Genomic DNA, 5749 nt, shown 5'->3' on the forward strand with positions numbered 1-5749 from the left:
ATTCATTTTTCCAGTCTGTGTCATCTAAGCTTGTATGACACCAGGCTATATTCTCATTTCCCAATTAATAACAGTGGTTTAAGGTTCATAAAAGGTATTAGCATACATCCTCAGAATGGGAAGGTTAAGAACAGAAAGCTATGTTTTTGTTCTCTTGCAACAACTCATGAGGAAACTTCATGTTACATAACATAACGAAAACACACAGAAACCCCAAATGGGGAACCATTGCTTTCAGTACCAGCTGATTCTGTTGCCTTCAATGTTTAAACTCAAAAAAATGTACAGTAAAATTTTCAAATAAGATGTGATGACTGAGTGGACTGAAATACGAAAGCAGAGAAGATATGAATTGTATTAGAAGATAAGCAGGAAAATTCAAGATTAAATTAATGAGTAACAGGAAGTCCTTGCATTAGTAAGTCTACAGTAGCATTAACTGAATGAAAAGCATTTCCTTTCCTGTCTCCTGTACTGATAGTGTGGAAAGCACTGGATATGGATTATAGCAGAGTTGATTATTATTCAGAAGTCGACTCTCCCAACTCTCCTCTTCTTACCACATAATCATATTAGTCTCAATTATTGGATATTATCAGACCTGTACAAAGTTAATTAATGCATGTCTGTACGGGTGCAAAGAACAGCTACAGCAAGTTAATTGCAGGAATGGCAGTTCATTTGAAAAATCAATAATTTTCAATCTTTATCTCAGGAACTATCTTAAGTCTATGAAATTCTATGCAAGTTTTAAAATTCTGACTGTGGAATTATGAGAGCTCATAAGAAATAACCCAAAACTACTGCAGCACACAAACAGCAAAAGGTGATAGGTCTTCTTTCCTGCCTGTACCAGGTTGCCAGTCACTCTTCCTGGTAGTCTCATGCAAAGGCAAACTGTCCCCAAGTAAAATGATGGTTCAGAATAGCCCAAAGAAAACACAGTAGATCTAAAATGGCCTTAGTTGCCCTTAAAGAGGCTCTGGCACATATGAGACTTTGTTTCTTACTCTGATTTTAGTCCAGATGAAGTCCAGCCATTTAATAAGGAAAAAAAAAGGAAAATGAGTCCCTGAAGCTGTTTTCTTTTGGTATTTTTAATTCCTTTGAGCTAAGTTACCTATCCTTTGCCATTTCTTCCTTATAGATATGCCCTTAAACCCGGTTGTGTTTGCAGTTGAATTAGGATAAAGCTGCTTAAAACTGGCTGAACACTCTGACCAGTATGGGGTTGGGCAAGTAATTAATTTTAGCATTGTAAAAATTGAATTTTTTCCATGAAACAGTTTTTAAGGGGTGCTATCATGTTCACATTTACATTAGCTCACTCTTTTATTCTACTGGCTTCATTTTTCACTTTGCTCTTTATATTATCACCCCACAAGTAGTATTGGACTCTCTGCTATAAAGTGCATTGCTCTTCTGTAACAACAGCTGAAATGACCAAGTGATAATTTTAAAAACTGTATTTTCTATGCACTATTTATTGATTTGTATGTTGGACTCTAGAAAATGATAATAGTGCGTTTGTAATCACTTTCACTTCATGTTTGTCTCACTAACAAGAAGCTGCAGCCTAAGTATGAACTCTTACGCAAGGTCATTCCTTGAAAAAACCTCGTGTATATTGCAACTGAATTTCACAGGTTATTGTTGGAAAACCTGGTGTTACTGGTCTTATACTGGTTTTACAGTGCTAGTGTTTATGGTTCAAGCTGCCCTATGAGCTGTGTCTATACAACCAAGGGAGGTACGATGTCAGCAGGTACAAGTATATATCATCACTTATTTTAATTTACTTAGCAAGAAACAAGTGCCACAGAGGTATCAATATGCATCTGCCACCTGAGCATGTACCACAGTCCCACACAGGTTTGTATAGCCAAGATGAAGTTCATCTCACCGAACTTAGACATATAAAAGTTAATTATTTAAGTCACCTTATGTGCCAGCCAATAATAATAAACACTTTTAAAGAATGATTAATCTTACTGGTCTTAGGTGCTTAATTTTCAAATACATCATTTAGGTGAGATGAATCACACCTGCAGCTAGTACAGCTATTTGTACACATATCAGGTATACTAGAGCTCACATATCATGGAACAGCCTGGAGCCAACCTCCAGCTGCAGTACAGATGTTCTGACAGCATGCCATCACCTCCCAGGATTGTCCACTTGGGTCCACACTCTGCTGCCCAACTTGTGCTTGCTTCAGTGAACCATGTCTGAGCCAAGCACTTTTCTCATTCCAGAGAAAAGTGCAACTTTTCCACTTAACCTGCTATGATTCAAAGTTCACATCCTAATAAGGACTAGATTATGTAGCTAGGATTACAAGTTCTGCAAGATAAAGCCCTAGTTTTAAACTTTTGCCATTATGCTTGTGCATTTTTTTTTACTTATATATTGCATTATTAACAGGCCTAGATCTATGTTAAAAGCCTTGTTTTAATGCCAGTGAAAGATTTCTTCTGTCTGCAAACTCTCCCTTGCTCTATAGATATGCACTGTGGTTATACAGTGAATAATCACTTGGCTTTCATCTGCTTTTAAGGCTAAAGAATAGCAAAAAGAACATGTAAGAAAAGAAATGCCAGAAGAATATTGTAAAAATGCCAATAAAAAAACTGAAGCCAGGTAGCCAGAGTTTTTGGGATGTTTTGTTTTGTTTTGTTTTCAGAGGCCTGTGGTTTGGCTGTATACAATGCCCATTGAAATAATAAGTTTTACAAAGTTCAAAACAGGCAGCAAACCCCCAGCATTATCTGACTCCTAAAATAAATGTATTTAGTACGGACAAAAGCTTGACTTTTCTGCTCACTCTCTGCTTGTCAGGAAAGATAGGAAAGAACCTGTGACTTGAAAGGCACACTAACAGAAGACACAGATTCGAGAAAAGGAGTGAAAGCAACATATAAGTCAATGAACAAATATGAAATGAAATAGGTCTCTTGAATGCCTTAAAAAACTCACTGCAAAAGCCCTGACATTTTTGATGGCGCAGTTACACCTGGGAGTCATGGTTTGTGGTTTGCATTTCTACACAAGCTTAGAAAGTAGCAGTAACTTTGATACTTTATTTACTCTGCTTCAGATTCTTCAGCTCTAATATGTGAGTGACACTTGATGCTCTGATGTGCCGAAACATTTCAAATTACTAAATACAGCAAAGGCAGGGAAGTCCCAGACATCTGCAAGCTTTCCAGTTTTGGATTATTACTTCCAAGCTGGCTTTTAAGGTTTGTTTAACACATATATAAGCATATGTCGGCCAGCTGAAAGTTTACAGCCCATGCATTTTTTCATTCCATGTAAATTGTGCATAACAGATAACATGTTAAAAGTACTGTTGCAGAAGTGACCTAGAAAGTCCTCGGGAGTTTCAGAGGCAGTTTTTATAGTACAGGACTGGGGACCTTGTATTCCTGCTTCTTGTACTTTTTTACTTCCATGAACTCAGATACATATATATTTAGTACTTTGAGCTGACACACTGCCAGTAAGCCACACGCACACACTTTTGGAAATGCAAATATTGCATTGTGGTTTATCCTTTTATGCAACTGTAAAAGTAAAGGTAAAATCCTTTTTGCAGCATTTCCATTAATATTCATGCATGTTTGATGAGCAGGGTCTGGTCCAAATACAAAACAGTGCAAACATGAAGCATTGCAAACAGATGTCTGGGTTTTTTAAGTGTTTCAGCTTTTTAATTGCATGACAAGCTAGAAAAGGATTGAATAAAGAATTAATTAGATTATTAAAACCATTGCTGCAATGGTTCTAGACTGGGTTAGGTAAAACAGATGCTGGACTAGAACTAGGGGTCAGGGTTCTGTTTCCAGCTTTGCCTTTGACCCGATGATACAATAACAAAGCATTTATTTTTGTTGTGCCTCATATGAGTAGTAACACTTCATGGAAGACAAATGGAACTCATTTCTCATGAAATATATGAAAGCTCATGAAGTATTTAAGACCACTTGAATAACATTAGCAATAGCATTAGTACTACTGACTAAATTACATTTCTCCCCTGCTCTTCTTACCATCTTTTCTTTCCTTTCATTTTGCAGGGATAAAAAGACAGACAATTTAAGATTTTCCTTTAAAGGTAGGAGATAGTGATGTCTTCTTCTCAATGAGGTGTAGCATTAATTTGGTCCAGTCATGTCATTGGTAGACTTTCAGCATGCAGTGACTAGTCCTAAATGAACTGCTGACTGTGTATTTTTGAACAGAGTCTGATATGCACAGGTAATCTCTTTTATGGACAAGGAAAGACAAAATTATGCCTTCCCTAAAGTCAGTGTTCAAGCACTGTATTATGGGAAATTTTGGAAGCTCATATGTTCTATAAATACAGCTGAGGAAGAAAAATATAATTAATTTAAGAAAGGCAACTCCTGCTGCCTTTGTAATGAGAAAAACCCCAAAGACCAGTGATAAAGAAACAGACTGAACTAGCTTTTCAAAGTAGATTTCAATTACTGATTAAGTCATATTTGAGGGATTTAAAAAGATAGATTGTAAATAAAGTTAACATTGATGAGAACAGTTACTTTAATCACTGTTTTATTTTTCTGACCTATGACTTTCTTTATTCCTAACCCTTGTATTACAGCTTAGTTTGTCATATAAAATTGCCATGACAAACACATAATTTGTATATAGATATGTGTTTTAAAAGACATCAAACCTAGCTCAGCTACCCATGTTTTCAGTCTCAGTCCACAAGGAATCACACGCTCAGTCTAGACCATTTAATAAGAGCATATAAGAGAGGAAAAAAACCCCAAAACAGGTATTTTTTTCCCAGACAAATTTCCATGAAAATTCTGCTACTTTCATAGACGATATATTCACCTTTTTTTTTTCCTCAGCTAAACTAAGAGTAGGGCTAAACTGAAAGTTTATTTGGACCCTTGTGAAGACTGTCACACATCAGCACGTATGTTGGTCAGCCAGTAAAGCAAACAACAGAGAGCTCTTCCTCTGAGGAAGAGTGATGCTTGGTCTGGCAAGGCGTTTTAGGCATAAAGCCCTGCTAAGCAAAAATCATTGTGATACATTCAGGGATGGGTTGGGTTTAGAGACAGCAAGACAATCCTAGCACAGCTGGGGCTCAGGACAACAGCTTGGCCAACACCCACTAGAGCTGTACAGACTCAGCTTGGGCTTTCCTGTACTGTTTTCACACAACGCACACTGGGGATAAGGGTATAAAAATAGGTAACTTCGTGGTGCAAGCTCTGATATCTTACTTGCTCCACGGCTGACAAAGAAGTGTTCACTTGCACCCCAAGTTTGCCAGGGCCATGATGCTGCTGGTCACTTCATAAACTTGCAACTCATAGAGCCACCTGTGAGCACTGCAGGGGAGCCCCTAAGAAGAAACTATTGCCATAACAGGAATTTTCATTGGCAGAACATCTGGAGAAGAAGCCTGAATACCTCTTCCGGGAGCTGGGCACAGAGGTCTGCTTAAACGCGGCTTCCCTGAGGGAAGCGCTGCTGATGGCAGCCGTAACGAGCCAAAGAGCACAGAGGATTTTTAAGGAAGAGGAGAGGACATACATCCCGATCAAGACCAACCTGCTCACCTCGGTGGGAGAATGAGACAAGGTATTAATACAGAACGAGCCATACTCGGGTCCGCCCCAGGGCAGGCGAGGGCGAAGCCACCCGAGGGCGCGCCCTCCGTGGGCGTGGAGGGGGCGGGGACTCCCCCTCCTGCCCTGAGCAG

General features: G+C 38.6%; 1 protein-coding gene across 8 annotated transcripts in view; it reads right to left on the minus strand.

Moving 5' to 3' along the window:
- WDR64 (WD repeat domain 64) overlaps nt 1-5749 on the minus strand; it is a 72070-nt gene that overhangs the window by 65778 nt on the left and 543 nt on the right. The gene's annotated exons all lie outside the window — the stretch shown is intronic.

The sequence above is a fragment of the Neopelma chrysocephalum genome, unplaced genomic scaffold, assembly GCF_003984885.1.
Source record: "Neopelma chrysocephalum unplaced genomic scaffold, ASM398488v2 Primary Assembly neopelma1_23, whole genome shotgun sequence".
In the NCBI taxonomy this organism is placed as follows: domain Eukaryota; kingdom Metazoa; phylum Chordata; class Aves; order Passeriformes; family Pipridae; genus Neopelma; species Neopelma chrysocephalum.